General features: G+C 40.0%; 1 long non-coding RNA gene across 1 annotated transcript; it reads right to left on the bottom strand.

Annotated features, from left to right (window-relative positions):
• Window positions 1-886: 886 nt before the first annotated feature.
• Window positions 887-20,579, bottom strand: LOC148125643 (uncharacterized). The gene is made up of 3 exons (XR_015743885.1): window positions 20,454-20,579; window positions 2,774-2,847; window positions 887-1,025 (listed from the first exon to the last, which is right to left on the bottom strand). It is a non-coding gene; the product is annotated as an uncharacterized LOC148125643 (long non-coding RNA).
• Window positions 20,580-20,626: the final 47 nt, after the last annotated feature.

The following is a 20,626-nucleotide window of genomic DNA, read 5'->3' as shown; positions in this document are numbered from 1 at the left end:
TGGTGCCAAATGTGAGTAATCCAGCCAGGTTCAACTCATTACAGAGGTGATATTCAGCAGTTCCGACCAGTTCTGGAGAACCGGTAGCACAAATCTTGAGTAGTTCAGAGAACTGGCAACTACCACCTCTGACTGGCCCCACCCCCATCTATTCTCTGCCTCCCGAGTCCCAGCTGATCGGCTGGGTCTTCTTTGGTTGACCAGCACAGGAGAACGGAGCTGGAAAGCAGGTTAGTGGAGTGGGGAGGGAATGGGATTTTGCAGTAACCTTCCCCTGCCACGCCCACCAAGCCACGTCCACAAAACTGGTAGTAAAACATTTTGAATCCCACCACTGACTCATTAGTCATATCCAAAAGATATGAGCAGACTAATGCACCTCTTAGTCAGCTTTATGGCTTAACATAAGAGATCCTAAATTTTATTTGAGTCAGTGGGAATTTTACAATCACGTTATCGCAAGATGCTACATTATCAGAAAAGAAACTGTTCCTCACCGTATTCTTAAGCCTCTAAGACAGGGGTGTCAAACTCACATTATCATCATGTGATCAGGATGTTTTTTCCTCTTCGCTAAATAGGGCATGAGCGTGGCCAGCACCTGATGTATCCAGCCCACAGACTGTGAGTTTGACACCTCTGCTCTAAGAATACCCTCTACCATAGCTGTGTTTTAAAACCACAAATACATATACAAACAGTGTCAACTTTCATAAATAATTTACTACCTACAGTAAAATAGTACAGAGTATAGATCACGTGAAAAGATTTATATACAAACAGCTTACTAGCAGACAGGCAGCAATCCAGTAAGACAGGGGTCCTCAACCACCGGGCCCCGGACTGGTACCGGTCCGTGGATCATTTTCTACCGGGCCTCCGGTTTGCTGGGCGCCGCCATCTTGTTTTCATGAGAAAGTGCTTCCAGGTGAGCTTTTCCAGTTGGAAAGCAGCGTTTGGGTCCTGAGGGAATCCTCGCACCTTAGTTTCATCGAAGGGGGGGCGGCTTCAAACGAAGAGCCGTCCTGATGGTGGAGGAGATTAAGAAGGAACAAAAAAGCACAAAAAAGGTACAAAGGAGGAGTTGAAGGTGGCGGGGAGAAGCTGGCTGGCCGGTCGCTCGGCTCGCCTTGCCTTGTCATGCGTGCTGATGCCGGTACCGGGCCGCGGATCATTTTGTGATGCCGGTACCGGGCCGTGGCACAAAAAAGGTTGGGGGCCACTGCAGTAAGAGACCAATAGCTGTCTCAATAGAAATTACACTTTTGAAGAGAGAAGGTGGTGTTTCTTAGCTACAAGAGAGCATCTTAGACCTGCACATAATATCAGCTTATAATTAATATACGTATGTTATATTTCTACAGTTAGCGTACCTTTATATTTTTCTTGGGCAGATTTCATTCCTAACAAAGCACCATCTTCTTTTCTAGTAATGTTTCTGGGGTCTATCTAGTACCAAGAGATATCCTTGGAAATAATGTTTGAGATGCTTTGCTTCAACCTATCTTCTCATTTAAAAATAAAAATAAAGTAACATTGAAAAATAAAATCAGATGAAGTTGGAATGTTGAAGTGTGCTAAGAAGATGTAAATTGGCTCTCATAAATACTAATTGGAGAATGTGGAGCTTAGTTCAACATCTTTTCTACAAAGGCAGAAGTGTTTAGAGCTTGCTAAACAGGCTCATTTCTATGCATAAGTGTGGTTGGTCTGGATTTACTAATTTTATGAAGAATAATAAGAACAAAACTTGTCCATTGTTGATTTTATTGGGATTTGTTTATATAAAATATTCATACACTGTGCCTCTCTGTCCAACAGGGACTCTCAAGACATCTAATAAGTAACAACTTAATCAAGACAAATTGTAAGAGGTCATAACACATAGTTAAGGAAAGGACAACCCAAGAACAAATAACATACTATCATTAACAAAAACAACAAAGAGAGCAATTCAATTGCCATTAGTCTTCACAAAGAAAAGAAAACTCTGTCAAAATGCCCAAATGCAAGCAGACAGGAGACAAATGATTGTTGCAGTGAAGAAATTTCCAGAAGACAGTCACTATCATCCAGTGTGTTTATGTGCCATATCAAATGGCAAAGAGGCACTGAACAAAGATGAAGATGAAGTGAGCCAGCTAGGATGGAGTAGAGAAAATTTGAAAGGTTCTGTAAGGAATGGTTGTAATGTTGAACTTGGAGAAGACCTCTTTAAGAGAAGATACAAAAACAAATTTTTATATATGAAATGTAGCCCACTACACAGAAGGCAAAGCAGATTTAATCTCTCCAGAAAGAAGAATAAAATGGCAAGAAAGCAGATTTCAATCAAATATTAGAAGAACCTTCTTAATCCTTCCTAATAATAATTGTTTAATAGTGGGAAAAGGTGGTGGATTAAACACCTAAAGCTAACACCACTTTGCAACATCAAAGATATTTTGCAGGTGTATAACACATTGACAATGAAGATATTAAAATATTAGCTTCTGTCTGTTAGGGGATACTACCAACAGTAAAGACACCAGAAATAAACCATACAGCATAGCATTTGCTAGGTCAGCAATGAAGGTCTTAGAAAAGATATTCAGATGGCATGTTTATATCAATGATTAGTCTCATGTAAGCAATGGGCTTGTTACAGCATATGAAAGTGAAAGCTGGATTTTTGAAGAAGTAGGATAGAAAGAGTATTAATTCTCCTGATAATACAATGGATAACTAAAAATAAATAAATGGATTGTAGAGGAAAACAAACTAGAAATCTTACTTGAGTACAGATGAGCAGGTTCAAATTACCATATTTTGAATTCATTATGCAAAGTCCCAGCTTTCTTGACAAGTCTATAATGGTGGAAGATGGAAAGAAATAGGATAATAAATGTAAGATGAAGGGACTCAGATTGAGAATACTCAATCATCAATATTCTGATGATACCCACCTTTACATCTCTACCCTGGGTCAGTTAAGTGATTCCCTGGAGGTCCTGTTTTAGATTGTGTGGGTTTGGATGGGGAACAACAAGCTCAACCCAAGCAAAACCGAATGGCTTTGGGTGTTGGATCCCTGGGGAGTTTCTACCTCTTGTGCTGGATAAAGGTACACTGCCCCAAAGAAAACCTGTGCAGAATTTGGAGGCCCTTCTGAACATACAGAATAGGTGGCACCCATGGTCAGGAGGGCCTTTGATCAACTACACATTGTTTACCCAATTGTGCCTTTTCTTGGACCAGGAGGCCCTGCTCATGGATACTTGTGCTTTAGGGAGCTCTCATATGGATTATTGCAATGTGATCAACATGAGGCTGCCCTTGTAGAATATTCAGAATGCAAAATGCTGCTGCATGGGCTGTTAACTGTTTCCTTCGATCAGCACATGTTATGCCTTTGCTCCTTTGGTTGCCAGTTTGCTTTTAGACAGGGTGGATTTGATTTAAATTAAGTCAAGTCATTTGTGGTTTAAATCGTGATTTAAATCGCTAGTAAAAAGGCTTAATTTAAATCAACTTTATTTAAATCATAATTTTTAAAGAGCAACTGCCATCTCTGTTCTGCAGCAGTTCCTCCTCTGACCTGCTTTTGATTCACCGACAGTCCCAATATTGCAGAATATGTAGCCTCATGCTACATAACTAAGCTCCACTTCATGCTGAATAAACTAAATGATTAATGTATCTTAAATAGAAAACTATCTTTAGACAGATTTTTTATCCAAAAGCATTTTTTAAAAATAAATTTGATAAAAAATGTAAAAAAATCCAATTTAAATAAAAAATCCATTTTTAAATTATTATTTTTAAAAATCATCTGTTTTTATCCATCCTGCTTTTAGATGATATTCCAGGAAAAGCCTATGCAATTCCTATATTGACTTATGGATAGGGGAGCTCTCCTCTGCTATGAATTTTGGATTTGTATACGATTTTATGGTTTATATCGTTTTTATTGTTTCAATTTGTATTGCTTTGCTTATTTTTTTTAACTGTTTGTGAGCCACCCAGAGTCCTTTATCAAGATGGATGACTATATAAACTTGATTTAACCAATAAATAAAATGTGATTATAGGTACCCTGTTGAATGACATGAAAGACACATTTGGGGATAGATCATTCTGGAAAAGCCAATTTGTGTATGATCATTAAGAGTCACCACAGACTTGATGCATATAATCAATCAATTGCATCCAGGACTACAGATATGCATTTTGCAAAACATGCTAACCACATGGTACTACAATAATGTTCTCCATCCTGTTGCTCTACATATATGGTGAGGTAGAAGTCCAATTATTCTTATGTTGATATTGGGAACTATGGCAGTTGTAATCTAAAACATCTTGAGGGTATCAGATTGAGGAAAGCTGATTTAGGGATCTAAAAATTGGGCTTAGATATGTATCTTCAGTTGTACCACTTGGTGGTACTGGAGGTTCAGCTATGAAATAGCCATTCCTGATTTCAGAAATACAACCTGTGCTTCAACCATCCTGCCTTGCCTTGTCAAAGCTGGAGAGGAAAGAAGAACTGGTGCTCAATGAACAGACAGAAATGTTTACATAAATGGGTTCATCCTAAAATAGACTGGACCTTTAACAACAATAACAAAAGCCTTGAATCAGATGTAGGGAGGCTGCTGAATCCAAAAGGAACTATGTAATTAAAGACCGGGGTGGGGTAAGTGCCAAAACAGCCATGCCCATCTGCAAATGCAGACATAAGAGTGAGGAAATCGGAAGAAATCCAGGATAGAATGGAAGACTTAGCAGAAATCAGGTGGTGGTTAGCTAAGATGGAGTCAGTGCAACCAGGTTGCAAATCACTGGTTTTTCTTATATTTTTAAACTCATGAATATTATGGAAATTCAGGAAGCCATGTTATCGTCTTTCTATCCCAATCCCTTTGTCCTATTGCCCATCCTATCCTCCATGAGGCTCAACTGAAGTCCTGCTTTCCATGAGGTGATGAAACAAGAAAAATCATTTCTAGTTATTCTCCCAATATATAGTTATTTTAAAGGAACAACAATGATATTTACAATTTGTCATGCGGGCTCTGCAACTTGTAAACAGATCTCAGCTGTATCCTCTGCTTAATTGGTAAGTTAAAGGCAGGACACGGAAATTGTTGAAAGCTACAGACAACTGGTTGCCAATCATAAAAAAATACTGATGCAAAATAGGAGGCTGAAATAGATGGCGTCCTTTGTATGCAGGTCCCAATTTCACTCTCTGACATTTCCAGAGATGAGAAAGGCCTTTATGTAAAACCTGAGGAGTTCCTGCCAGAGAAAGCAATCCTGAACAACACAGGGCAGTGTTTGATTCTGTATAAAGCATCTTCCCAGCTCTGTAAATGATTCTGGGATTACAGAAGCCAAGGAAGCATTAAAACTATAAGGAGGAAAAGTGGTCAAATGAGTACATAACCTTCTTGCCTTAGAATCAAGATTAAAAGCTCCAGCTGTAAGAAGCTGGATTAGCCAACTAATTGATAGCGTATAACAATGTAGTCTGTAAACTCACTCTAAGAATATCCTGAATGGTGGCTACAAAGATCAGAATGACTGATGAAAAATGTGTAGTATTAAATATAAAAAATCAACAGTTACATTTGATGGTTGAGTACACTGCACACTTATGTTCACAATTCATGCTATTTTTTTTATCTTTGCTTAGAGTATTGTTCATAACTAATAATTTATGTCTTAGCATGATGTACAAAGCCAGCCAGTGTTTAATTTTAAAAAATGGTTGGAACAAACCATGTTTTCCTGCATTTCATCTACATTGCTGAATTTATGTCTCCAAGTTTGGGGTTGTGGCTCTACACATCTGGAGAGCACTGGACTGATGATTATTCTAATCTTTATGTCATTAAAAAAAAAACCTGGCATATTGCTGTTTTATCAGAATGAATCCACTTGTTAAATTGTCCATTGCCTATCATGAAGACTAAACTTTGATGTGGGAAAATTATGAATATGAATATGGATGAAGGGGTTTGCTGAAAAGTAATTAAAATTTAAGAAACAGACACCCATATTATTGACACAAAACAGCCAAAAAAAAAAATCCTGGGACTGCAGTTTCTGAATAACAGAGTGTCACTTGTTGGCCTCCTTCCAATTAGAGAACAGTTCCTGTAATTCAACCCTCACCCCTCTACCCTCCATCGCTGCAGTCTGATGTAGGATGGATGTGGAATGCCACAGGGAGCCCCCTCACATTCCTGGACACCATTGCACCCCTCTCAGCCCAGGAATTTAGTTAACAAGTTGCGTGTGGGAAAGTAGAATCAGTAGAGACCTTGAATGTCTCAGCTCCCAGTTGAGTAAACAACTGTTTTCTGGCAGCCGTTCAGCTATACACCCTGGAGACCTTGAGCAAAGAGTTGGAAAAATGTCCCCTCAGTACAAAGTCTAATAAATGACTCCCTCCCCCAACTCATTCTGCTTGTCACTGGCCAACAAGTCAGCCTTTCAAACCCACAAGGCTTTGAAATCCGCTCAGCAATGACCAGTCATCCACCAGCAAAAGAGGTTCCAGGAAAACTCCTTAAGAGGAGAGTGAAAAAAAGAGACAGACTGCAAAAATAGATTTCCCCAACAAACTGGGGTTGGAGACCAGTAAAAAAAAAAAGAAAGAAAAATTCAACTACCAGGAAGGGAATTCCAAATTATGGCTTCCAAGAATAATGAGCCAAAAGCACGTTATGCTGTGGCCAACTTAAACTTTTAAAATATCACAAATAACAATTATTTCATAATTGTTGTTCATGTCTTTGTTCCCTCTGGCAAATACTTAATGACCTATTCAAGTTTGATTATTCCTATCTGGTACCTTCTAGAGTGGGAGTGGTTTAAGTAAACCGCAGAAGCTTTTTTGAGGCTTTGTTAAAATCCAGACTGAAAACAACTGGTTTTTCTTCTCCTGACAAGTGAGAATTACACCAACTCACTAAGTAATCCTGGAACTGGGTTCATAGACTGCTTTGAGGCATAGCACAATTTCCTTTTTTGAGTTTTAGCATGTTGTTGAAACCTATTGTGGCTTGTTCAATGAACCTTGTTTAAAGAAACTATGACTTAGCATAACATACACATTCTATTACTATACAATCTGCAATAGCTAGGAAATTGCAGTTGCACATAAATAAATCATTAGTGTACAATATTTCTTTTATATTGCAGATCCACTAGTTTTAAAATACTTTGACTCTTACTGTTGCATGAACTCCACTGATCACTCTGCCATGATTTGGTAATAATGTATTACCAAGACAAAGGACAAGAGTAAAACAACTGATACAACATTTGCTAACACGACTTATGACTATACCTGGTACCAGAATTTCCCTTACTAAGCACAGCAGTTGTTAAGTGAGTCGTATCAGATTTTGGACCCTTTTTTTGCCATGGTTATTAAATGAATCACTGCAAGTAAATCAATCATGTGGTTATTAAGCGAACCTGGCTTCCCCCATTGACTTTGCTTGCTAGAAGTCAGTTGGGAAGGTCACAAATGTGATCACGTGGCCCTGGGACAAACAACATCATAAATACATCCTGATTGCCAAGTGCCTGGATTTTGATTACATGACTGTGGAGATTGTTTCGATAGTCATAATGTGAGAACTGGTCATAAGTCATTTTTTTCCATGCTGTTATTGAACGGTTGCTAAACAAATGATTGAACTGCTTTAAAAGGAAGTTGAAGAAGACAGTTCAATAATCAATAGCTATAAAGTCTAATTAGTATCTATAATGTAAACAATTTTATCACAAACAGGAGAGATTTCTCCCAGGTGACCAGCAAAATTAATCAAACTATTGTCCAAGTAATGCTCATGTAGTTCATGTAGCAAGTTTTTAACTCTCTCTCTCTCTCTCTCTCTCTCACACACACACACACACACACACACACACACTTATTTATACAATTATGATTATGTTTCCACTATTACCCTATTTGTTTCTTTAATTAAAAAAAAACCAACAAGGTACTTTTGAAGTAACACTAGGAATCACCTTAAGTTACAACGGGATACTCTAATATTGTATGTGACCCTCTGCCTGTAGGCTGTCCATACAAGTTACAGACTCTCCCTGTTTCCAAAGGAGACCGTTCCCTTTCTCATTACCACCCCCATCCACCATCCCCATCTTTTCTTACCACACACAGCTTGGTAATTTAGACAGGGGAAGGACACTGTCTGGTTTTGGGGAGGTGACGTATAAGGCATGAATAACTGTTCTTTCCTTCACCATTTTGCACAACTGGAGAGGGGGAAAGAGCCGATGCCAGCGGGCTGGCCACTCGCCCACTTCCCTATCACGAAGCATCAGGCATTGACTCTGAGTAGAATGTGCTATTGTTTCTCGGCCTCCAGGCCTTTTCCTGTCCTCATAAGAGCTATAGTTGCAAACAAAGGCAAAGCTAGACAGCTCAGGGTGGAGACCAAGCCAGCCTTCTCCTTTATGTACCACACCCTGCCCTCCGCAGCACCCTTACGAATCAAATGGATGGACACTGTTACTTTGAAACAGAAAGGGCCTATTTTTAGCATCCACAAGCCAAAAATAAATGGGCCACATGGACAGTTTAAACACTTGAGATAAAATAATTTTCCAGAATGCTCCAGCCCTGCCTGTTTGGAAAGCTGTTTGCTTATTTACCTAGGAATTCACTTCATTTTCTTCTTTTATATTCATTTTGACTCTGTGCAGCTTTCAGGAGCAACTAACTACATGTTCCATAGCCATATAATTTCCTGGACTTTTCCTTCCTAAGTGGTGGAAAAGGACAATTTGGGACTCTCTATTTCTACTTCCCTGCCAGCATCTACAGCAGGCTTGTCCAACCCATGGGCCCATGGGCCGCATGCGCCCAGGTCGCCTCGTAATGCGGCCCAGTTCCCACTCCAACCTTCTTGCCAGAGCCAGCAAGGAGGAGGAGGAGAGGCAGGCGCGAGGCGGGCGAGGCGAGCGCCAGGCCAAGCAGCAAGAGAAAAGACGGGCACCGTCAGAGCGCCACCTCCTGCTGTTGCCGCCAGCGGCACCGCCGCCGCTTCTGCCCCCGCCACTGCCGCTGCTGCCCCGCTGCTTCTGCCCCGCCGCTGCCGCTTCTGCCCCACCGCCACCCCCACTGCCGCCGCTTCTTCCCCGCCATCGCTGCTGCTTTCTGCCGCCGCTTCTTCTCGCCGCTTGCCCCCCCCAGCTTCTTCCCCCACCACCACTGCTGCTTCTGCCCCGCCGCCGCCGCTGCCCCAGCAGCGGGGCAGAAGCAGGCGACGGTGGCGGGGAAGAAGCGTGGCGGCGGGGCAGAAGCGGCGTGGGGGCAGAAGCAGCAGCCATGGCGGGAAAGAAGCGGGCGGGGGCAGAAGCGGCGGCGGGGGCAGAAGCAGCAGCGGTGGCAGAGGAAGAAGCGGCAGCGGGGCAGAAGCGGGGGCGGGGGCAGTGGCAGCAGGGGCAGAAGCAGCAGCGGTGGCGGGGGAAGGCTTCTGTCCCCGCCGCTGCTGCTGCTGCTTCTGCCTTCCAGTCCTGCCTCATCCAGCTGGGCCATTTGCAGGAGGAGAGGTAGGCATGAGGAGGGCGAGCTTTCTCCCTCCCCCCGCAAAATTTGGCCGGAAAATAAACTGTGATAAAAAAAACGTGATAAAAAATAAATAATTTTTAATAAATAATGAATAATACATAATAAAAACATCTCACTAACTTCATTTCCAAATAAATTTAATATGTTAACTATGTTTTCTATGTTTTTTTGGGATGATCAGGTATCGTTACTGTTATTTTATTTTATGTGCGGCCCAAACCAAATTTTCATCTTCTAATGTGGCCCAGGGAAGGTAAAAGGTTGGACACCCCTGATCTACAGCCTACCACACTCTAAAGTATGATATACCAGGACAGAGTAGATGTCTGATTTCAGGATTCAAAAGATCTTACACCCTTCTCCCTCCATGGCCTTTCTCCATGGTAAAAATGTAGACCAGCTGTATTTTAGGTCAAAGCGTTCCAACCTACAAATCGTCCTAGTAACAGTAATTGCTTTTTCTACAAGTTTGCTGACAGTGAAACCACTGTGTTCTTTTATTATTGTTCTTGTAGTTAACCACCAATGTGCATAAAGCTTAGAGTCCAAGATCAATGCAGGACACATGATTCAGTTTAAAAGATGGGAAAGAACAGAGCAAAGAGAGAAATGGAACAAATATGCCATAATTTAACTAAGAAAAAATAATATTGATATTAACAAAATGAACTTTCTGGAAATCTTCATGTGCAGGCAGGGCAATCATCTCTTGAAGGATGCTTCTAAAAGGAGCAATAGATTGAACTAAATTATCTAAAAAGCTTTTTCCAACTCCAAATGTTATAAATAATATAATTCACACAATCAACTAAGTCATAACGTAAATTGTTCAGCTTATGTTATATGAACCCAGTCATTAGTGACTTATTTAAATAGACATAGTTGACTTATAGAAACCATAGCTTAACGAAACATCTTAATTCCCTCCTATATTTACTCCATTCTCCATACTTTCACACTTTGGCATCATATAGGACGTTTCTCCCATTACTACTATCTAAAAATAGAGATGCAAGTTGGGCTGATCATTGCAGGGCATGAAGACAGAATGCAGGCCAAGCACAGCGATAATGGAACTACCAGTGCTGTTTTGTAACTATGCATTTTGGGTGTGTGCATTGGATAGGACGGGCATTGTTTACAGGGCAGCCAGAGGGAACCAAATGAATGCAAATCCTACTTAAGTGTCACCTAATTGCAGCACTGGAATGATGTTATTGCATGTGGGGAGTCATTATGGCATCACTATAATTTGTTACACTTCTAAGCAGATGGTTGGGATCACACATTTGATTAAGTAATAGGTAATTGTGATTTATAATAAGACTACAATAGCTGGCATTTATACAATACTCTCTAAACCATGATTTATTAATCACAGTGTTTGGTTTGTGTATCATATGAAGCCAAAAGTGAACAAACCGTGGTATATGAATGCAATATGGACATTTTTTTATTATGAGTTCTTTTAAGTACTGGAGACATACTGTATCCAAGCTGCAAATATCAGGATTGCTATTAGATGGCAGCAAGAGAATATGCAAACTCTAATTCTTCCCCATTATCTAGTGGATGTCTAGAACTTAGATATGCAAATATTCAGGCAACCAGGTGTAGCCATGGCAGATATCCTCTGATACTGCCTATAATGATTTCTGAATGTTTAAAATATGTCCACCACCTCAAAAGTCTGAATACTGTATCTTCTCTTCTCTACCAGTTTCAGATCTCAATCTGATTAAAGTGTGTAGGGTTTTTTACATGTTAAAAAGTTTGATTGAGCTATTTTGAATAATTCTGCCCTCTGTTACTTTTTCCTTTCTCTCTTACCACTTCACACATAAGCCATAATCACCAACAGCTCTTTAACATAAGCCATAAGGAAGTGAGAATAAATAGATTACAGTAAGCCAATCAGCAAATATTCCACTGCCATCAACAAGGTTTTTCTTCAAGTCCGAAAACTAATATTTGGAATACCTATCTCATTAATATCCAACGACTGATGAAAACCATCTGGAAAATTACATGAGATTTTGAAGAAGCCATTCTGAAATTCTTGTCCAAGTGTCTTGAATTCTATTGACATACTTGTCTCTCTTCCAGCTGGTCAGATTTATATTTTGTATTTTGACCTTCCTGAGACACATACACTAGACATTTTCCTTTCCCTGCTATGGTAGCCTTCCCCCATCTTGACATCCAAAGGTGTTAGACAGCAACTCTCTTCATTCCTAATCAACACAGACTATTGACTAAGTTCAGTGGGGTAATAGGAACTTGGCATCTCTCATCTGGATGCAAGCTTCAAAGTGATGGCTCCATTGCATCTCAATCTGGAGACAAAGTTTAATAATCTAATCAAATGAAGCCAACCTATATTAACATCTTTTCATGCACCATATTAATCTATGGGTTTTTATATATCTGTCATTTGACCTAAGCCACAATTGGCTGGATTTACTTAACACATTTATACCAATATCAAACTAACCACATTACGATTTACTATAAAATGTAATGGTTATTACAATTATTGCTCCTAGCATCTGATATCCAGAGTTTTAGGTTTTGAATAAGTGAGTCCTAAGTAGGTATGGTAATTATTAATTATAGACATAGACTTATGCATAAATACATAGTACTTTCATCAGCAATGTTTCTCTAAACACATCTTGTTTCCATATTTTTATGCAATCCTTTCAAACTGTCTTATCAATATTTCTATGACCCTTGCATGATTTGTAGGCCAGGATATCCATGTATTCCATGTAACGGGGTGGACCACTATTTGACAAGGTTTCTTGGTCTTGGCTATCGGGTTGTCTAGTCCAATTTTAACATTACAAAATACATGTCAAGAAAGGAGAAAAGGAGCCATGGCCATTAAATTCCTCAGTAACCATCAGCAGCCATCCTGCATATTGAGCAAATGCATAGTAGCCATCTGGTCCTAGCCTTTCCCACTCTGATGGATTGCACTGTTTTTTTCAGTTTCAATTGTAGCGCAGCTTTCAAAATTATACATGCATGTAAAAGTAACATATGCAATTTGTGGGTGGGTATGTGGGTGAGCGGGTAGGGGTGGGTTTTTTTTTTCTGATCTAGATATGATTTGGGGGAGGGATTCTATATAAATATGGCTCCTTGGTGCTGAGCTTTTCATTTATTCAGGGAAACTGAGATTCCAGAATGCCTCCTTTTGAATGGAGCCATTGTGCTCTGCAATATCCTGATGCAAACTGCTCTAATCTTCAGATGTGCTAAGGCTTCAGCTTCTACGAGTAATCTTTGGAGGGCACCAGAAGACTGTACGTAGAAGAGTATATTTGCCCTTGTCCTGCTTTCTCAATATCACAATGTTGACCCAACATGGTTCCCTCTTTAAGTAGTGAACTGAACTAAAGGTTTTTCATTAAGAGGATAAAGATAGAATCAGAATTCAGGTTAGTCTAGCTACTGTAGAATGTTTTTAGTGTATTATGCCCATTTGTCCAGGAAACTAAGGCCATTTCTACAGCCTTGGGATAATGAGATGCTAAGAGTAGTGGGGAAGAAAGGGGAGTTATAAATGCCTGCAGCGTCTGTCCCCGCCCCCCCATGGAGATCCCTCCTAAAACAGATGCCAATGTGGAAAAGATTTGTTCTGCATTCCTGAGCAGGGATGATTACAACTCTCTTGGAATTAGCTCCTCCACCCTACAACAAAAAGAGAGGTGTCTTATTGTGGGGAGGATGTGATCCTTCAACGAGGAGATGGAAATACTCATCTGACAAAAGTTTGGTGGAGTATTGCCAGCTTTTGTGGAAAGCCTAGGTTGAAATGAAACTCCATGACAGGATGAATTACATATTCAGTTAATTGGATGAATGGAAAGGTTGGTTCTCTTTTCTTGGAGCTCAAGGGAATGGTCAACTGCTCTTAGGCAGAAACGTCCCAACATCACGGCCTGCTGCACTCAGAGCTATTGGTTAGACAGAACAATCCCAGCCCTGTAAATAAAAACTAAAGGAATGTGGTGCTCCTGCATGTTAATAATAAATTGGTATTCGCGGTCCAGCCTCAAAAAGTCTGCCATGAAGTAAATTGTTAACCCCATTTTGTAAGTATCCAGACCTTTTAATATTTGACAGATCTACATCAAGCAATTCTTGACTTGCATTATTTGCCGTTCAAAGTTGCAACAGCATTGAAAAAACTGGCTTAAGACCATTTTTCACAGTTACAACTTTTCCAGCATCCCCATTGTCATGTGATCAACATTCACACGCTTGACAACTGATTCGTATTTATGACGGTTGCTGTGTTCCAGAGTCCTGTGATCACCTTTTACAACTTTCTGACAAGCAAAGCCAATGGGAAAGCCAGATTCATTCAACAATCAGCTTACTAAATTAACAACTGCAGTGATTAACAACTGTGGCAAGACAGGTTGTAAAATGGGGCAAAACTCACTTAACAAATGTCTCACTTAACAACAGGAAGGTTCTGGTTTTGAACTAGAGAGCCTAAGATTTGGGGGCTATTAGACACATTTGGCAATATGGGAGCATGCCATGGCTGCCATCACAAAATGCTGAGCATGGCCGATTACAAACAACCATTTACCACAAAGGAAATAATGAACCTACATCCCATCTTTCCCATTATTATGCCAGTTTATATCTGTAAATATGAATACACTTCATACAAAGCCTTAAATTACAACCATCCTCCACTTTTATTTTCTAGAAATGTCGATATCACAGGTGTCAAACTCACTGTGTCACATCGCCGTCACGTGACATTTTGTAACGTTTTTCCCATTTGTGGAGCTGGGGTGGGCATGGCCTGCACGAGACATATCCAGCCCACAGGCCGCCAGTTTGATACCCCTAGCCTATAGGGAACACAGACACTTTTTAGAGGAGGGGGAGAGCAGAGAGAGATGATGATGGTGACGACGATGATGATGATGACGATGATGATGATGACGATGTTGTTTTTAAAGGATGTTAGCATTCCATTTATTTACCTCTTATTAAAAAGCAGGGGGAGGAAACATGTGAGTCAGGCATACCAACCGAAGCGGCCACGAGCACTGTTTATTAAAAGTTATACTTCATTTAAATTTAAATCCTTCCAAAACCCATGATGCCAAAGAAACAGGTTGAAATGTCATGACTGAAGTCTAGGTCTGGTTATGGACAAGCAATGGTACAGTATAGGTAAGTCTAAATGAGGATGTGTATCCTTAGATGCATTCCAACAGCTCAAAGATTTTAGATAAATGTCTTAATGACATCCACCCATAATTTGGAAATCTTTCTGCTTGCTTGGGCAATTATTCTAACCTTGCCTACAGATGGCTGTCATGATAAATATTATAGGATTCCGTACACAGCACATACTGCCCCAAGCTCAGAGGTACAGCTGTGATTAAACCACAACTCAACCAATGGAGCGGCTATATCAAAGACAAAATATTTAAAAATGTTCATCTACCCTTTGGTGAAAGAGGATATTACGTCTTTTCAAGCAGAGTTTCTAAACATAATGTACAGAAATTGAACATTCGTCTTCTTCCTCTCTACACAGAAATAATGCTAGTAATATTCTTCTAGACAGAGGTCTTCTACAACCACTAATCAAAAGCCATTTTTTAGATTTTCTTTTTATTCACTTTAATATATTTTTTCCTTGTAACTAACATCAAAATGAAACAGCAGAAATGATATGAAAACATGGACAAGCTGAAAATGAAGGATGACTGTCTACAACAGGGGTGTCAAACTCAGGGCCTGTGGGCCAGATGAGTCACGCGCTGGCCAAGCCCACCCCCGGTTTAATGTGTATATACAATTAAATGTGTTTACATGATCCTCTTCAGCTTAGCTTTTATGAATTTCCACTTTTTTTAATCACATAAGTAATTACCATTTGGGCTGAGCTTCTGAGGGTTTCTTGGGGTTGCATCTAAAAATGTGAGAGATGCATGGGGCTCTGGAGTTTCTGTTGTATATTTGTGAATCACAGCTTTGTACAGTACATTATTTGATGGCACCTGTGAGATTCCCTATAAATTGTGACTAAAATACCTCAGAAGTTATAGAACAATAACAGAACAGAAAAATAGGGTTAGAGGGACCTTGGAGGTCTTCTAGTCTAACCCCCTGCTTAAGCAGGAAATCCTACAACATTTCAGACAAAGGTTGTCCAATCTCGTCTTTAAAACATCCAATGTTAGAGCATCCACAACTTCTAGAGGCAAATCATTCCACTAATTAATTGTTGTAACTATCAGAAAACTTCTCCGTAGTTCTAGGTTGCTGCTCTCCGTGATTAGTTTCCATCCATTGCTTCTTGTCCTACCCTGAAGTGCTTCTATTCTTCATATATTTTAGCTTCCAGTTCCTTAATCATCTTTGTTGCTCTTCTCTGCACTCTTCCCAGTTCAGGAATCCCCAGCCCCTGAGCCACTGCCAGGCCATGGCCTATTTAGAAACAGGCTGCACTAGCGGCAGGCCGGTGTGCGTGCACACACACATACACAGCTCAACTGGTGCAAGTGGCGGGCTGGTGTGCATGTGTGCACAGCTCCACTTAGGCAAGTTAAGCTGTATGCGTGCCTGTGTGCCAGCCCACCACTCACTCGGCCCGGTTCCCATCTCCCTACCTCCACCCAGCCCCTCACGAGCTGCAAAGGTTGAGGGCTGCTATTCTAGTTCATAGAGAAATCAGAAAATGAGTTGTTAGGTTTACACGTTGCACTGTTGTTGCTGTTGTTGTTGTTTTTGAAGTGTGATGTGTTAAAATGTTCCTGAGCTCTCTGGTTCTTTAACTTTTTTTCCAATGGTAGAGCAAGAGAAAGGAAGAAGTCACACAAAAATCAGCTAGAAAAGTTTTGATAGTGGCATTTTCTTTTTCACGTTGCCCTTCTTTATTCAGTCACTGGTTACAGTGCTGCCACAGGGTGGGTGGAATTTAAATCATGGACTGGTCCACCAAGGAACTCTAAATTCTTTGCCTTCTCAGTTAGGCTGTTGAGATGGAAGAAGGTCTGAGTGGAGAATGGAATCCGGTCTGATGCTTTTTTTTTTGCTTCCTTTTTTTTGTTGCAGAATTCTGAGCTTTGATGCTGCAGATAAATTCCTCTGTTGAACAAGTTTTGTGCTTTATAGTAATTCTGTGCCCCACCCTGACTGTCAGCTGTTTAGATTTTCATAAATATAGGTCTTTCAAGCCTGAAGCCTTGGTATCATCATCATCATCATATCATTCATTCCCAGAGTTTATAAGTGTTTCTTCCTTACAGTATTTCCTTTTAAACAGGCTCTATGTTACTTTCCAGAAAAGGCTATGGCAAAACTCCTTAAGACTTTTCACTAGAGACTATGGGCAGCCTTTCATATTATTTCCCACCCTTCTTCATCTTTTCTGACTACAACAGTGAGAAGATCAAACTATATGGCAGTCTGTGTAAATACATTGTAATGGTAATAAAGAACTTCCTTTATGAAGAGAATGCTTCTTGTTATAGCTTATCAGATGAAAAGGGTGTGACAGCAGTACTTCCCCGTCTTCTGGTAGAATAGAGTGTCAACCACACAGCAGTACCATTAATTTGAAGAGCAAGGTTACATTTTCCCCAATGCCATCCTAACTGAACCTCACTGTTATAGGAGGAAAATCCATTGTTATAGGAAGTATTTAACTTGGAGTATTTCTTCCAGTTTTATGAAAACTTCAACAGGGGTTTTCAAATATGTTTGCACTGGTTTAAAAGATCAGCAAACTCTTCCACGGTGCAAAAACTGCCAGTATCCAGTCAGGAACAATAGAACTTCAGTCTGAAAACTAGGACAAACTGTATCTCATGGATCAAAGTATGGGAGTTTGGTGATACAGACCCACATTAAGACCCTTGAAGATTTATCTTTATAAATTCTCACTGCAGTAATAATCCAAAATGTTCGGATTATAAAAGTATTTCCTGCATTTATATTTTCAATGAGTTTCGGTGAAAGTTATTTTGTTGAGGAGTGCATGATGTCACAAAATTAAATTGCAATAAGTATACATGTGGTAAAGTAATAGTAATCTCTTAAATATATTTAACTTGGACAGTGTACGAATTTTGATTTCTCTGTCATATTTTCAGGGTTGTTGTTTTTTAAAAAGAAACCTTGAAATACATTAATTAACTCCAAACATTCCATAAGCCCTAGGCCAGTGTTTCTCAACCTTGGCAACTTTAAGATGTCTGGATTTCAAGTCCCAGAATTGCCCAGTTAACATGCTGCCAAGGTTGAGAAACACAGCCCTGGGCACTGTGAATAATATGCACACACCACAGTGATATATTAGTATCCGCTGTTTTGATAAAAATGTACAAGATAACTGAGGTTTGTGACTGAATTTTACTGAAACCTGAAAACATATTAATCAAGTATGTCCTGTAAGGGTTAGCTGCAAGGTAATTCATATTATCTTATTAAGCCGTGGTATGTTTAATCATAATTTAAGTGGCTGGTTCTCATAATATGCTAAACGCCCAGAAAACCAATTATGTGTTGTGTGTGTATGTATGTACAAATCTCACCATATATAAACCTAGATGTTACCAGATATCTTGTGTTTTTCTAAGTCATATGGCTTGTTTAGGCTCATCATGTTATATGAATCTAGCCAATATGATTACATTAACTACTCAATTGTGTCTGATTCAGAAAATCAGAATGAAAGAAAGCATGGTTTAGAATCACATATACCATAAATCTGTCCCACAGGCTCCAGCTAGAACTCTGATAACTGCCTTCTGAATGGCAGCTTTGGAGCTACCATTAAAGACACCGCCATTCTAGAACATTTGACATTAATCTGTCCTGGAAGTGATTAGGCAGACCAGTTTCTCCAGAAATTGACACAGCCAAAACAGAGACAGCATTCATGTCCCATGAAGTCAGTTACCAAATTAACATGTTTTCTGAGCTTGCACAATACAGTACATCAAACCATCAACTAACCAAATATGCTAGTCTTGTACAACATGCAAGATGAAACCAGTGATTTGGTTAAGTATGTAGTATGACTACAAATACAAAGCTTAGAAAACCTTTCTTAATCAAAGACAATAGTGGATTGTTTAACAATAACGTTCAGGCTGTACAGTTGCTGCTTTAGGGATAAATGGAAATTCCCTCACAGAGGGTGTATTCTGTTCTACATTTTCAGAGTCCCCAACTCATTATAGCTCCATTTTCAATCAATCTTCACTTGGTTCAACTTGGTCCTACTGTGCAATATACTGCATGTACCATCCTTCCCCAGTACTACTGTTTGGCTAATTTGCAAACTCATTTATCTGAATTGATCAACCACACGTTGAGTAATAAAGGAAGGAAGAGCGCAACTAGAACAACTCATGAAAATATTATTCTTTAAACATAATTATCTTAAGAATTCAAGGCAGGAGGGATGGAGAAAATCAAAGAACCCCCCCGAAAGTGGACTTTTCCAGCAACTCAATGGAACAGAGAATGTGTGTTTGTTGATATTTTAAAGAAATATTTAAATGTTATATATGGGTGATATTGGAAACAAGTGTATCCAGAAAAGCAGAAATAAATAAATGTCAATTGCAACACAGTACTAACTTCAGTTGATCTTGGAATACAAGTTAGGTTGGATCAAGTTAATGTTTGCATAAAGATTATCAAACAACTGCAAGGCTATAAGCTATACTAAGAAGTTGAAAAATAATCTGGGAAGAAATTTATAGCTAACTTTTCAATCCTGTTCACACAAAAACTACACTGGTACATAATAACTAGCAGTCATGTTTGACACAAAGAAATCTTTGCCTTTCAGTGGTATATATCAGTGGTGGGATTCAACTTTTTTACTACAGGTTCTGTGGGTGTGGCTTGGTAGGCGTGGCAAGGGAAGGATACTGTAAAATCTCCAGTCAGAGGTGGTATTTGCCAGTTCTCCAAACTACTCAAAATTTCCGCTACCGGTTGTCCAGAACTGGTCAGAACCTGCTGAATACCACCTCTGGTATATATAATCTCATCGTATATCATTATAAAAAATACCTAGCCATGTTGATAGCAAAGTTTCTTATTTATCCATTTTACCTTCCTGCAATAACTATCACATCCTCACCAACTGGTAACTCTGAAGAATAAGTCGGACAGTATGAAATATCAATCTTACATTTGTCTATTTAAATAATGGCAGTTCTGAAACTGTAAGTCCAGAGAGGTGTGTGAGAGCACACAGGCGGGCGCGCGCACACACACCACCCAGCAGAAAAACAGAATAACATATTTAGAAGAGACCTTGCAGGTCTTCTAATCCACCCCCTGCTCAGGCCGGAGACCCTGCCTATGCGCTATGCTAAATACAGCTCCTTAAATCAGGATGGAGCATTGTAACTCTACAGACTACAACACCTACGCTCCCTACTCCTTGGCCATATTGGATGGGACTACTGGGAGTTGTAGTTCAGCAGCAGCTGTGAGCATCTGCTATAGGATCGCACTGAGTACAACTGGAATCTACTGCTTCAGGACAGGTAAACAAAATGCACGCGGGGAACAAAGACCACCGTTCCTGATCCACATTTGGCACTGCAAGAAGAGAGGAGATGAAGCTGCAACGTATAGGTTCAAATCATGTAGTCACTTACTCGCTGTGTCAGATGTATTGGGGAGGGGGGGAGGAGAGACGGTGTGGAGGGAAGCTGTCAACCAACATCTATAATAAACCATTTTTTTTCCTTGATAAACGGGGGAGGGGGGGAACCTGCCCAAAGCTGAAAATGCCATCCCTCAATCCTGTTCATGGAAGGAAAATATTCCAAACCTCAACCTCTTAAGAAGGACGCTCTCATTCGGAAAGAGAGGGGTGGAGGAAGGGGAAAGATGAAAGATCACGAGTTTCTGAATTTCCCTCGGCTGGACTTTTTGAAAGCCATTCCGTCTTCACCGAACTTCATTCTCTGTCGGCTCGGGATTGGTCAATCAGAGTTGAAACTCCACCCA

Source organism: Pseudonaja textilis, chromosome 5, assembly GCF_049901715.1.
Source record: "Pseudonaja textilis isolate UNSWEBS1 chromosome 5, rPseTex1.2, whole genome shotgun sequence".
Taxonomy (NCBI): domain Eukaryota; kingdom Metazoa; phylum Chordata; class Lepidosauria; order Squamata; family Elapidae; genus Pseudonaja; species Pseudonaja textilis.
The sequence above is the reverse complement of the archived record's forward strand: the minus strand, read 5'-3'. Positions and strand labels throughout refer to the sequence as shown.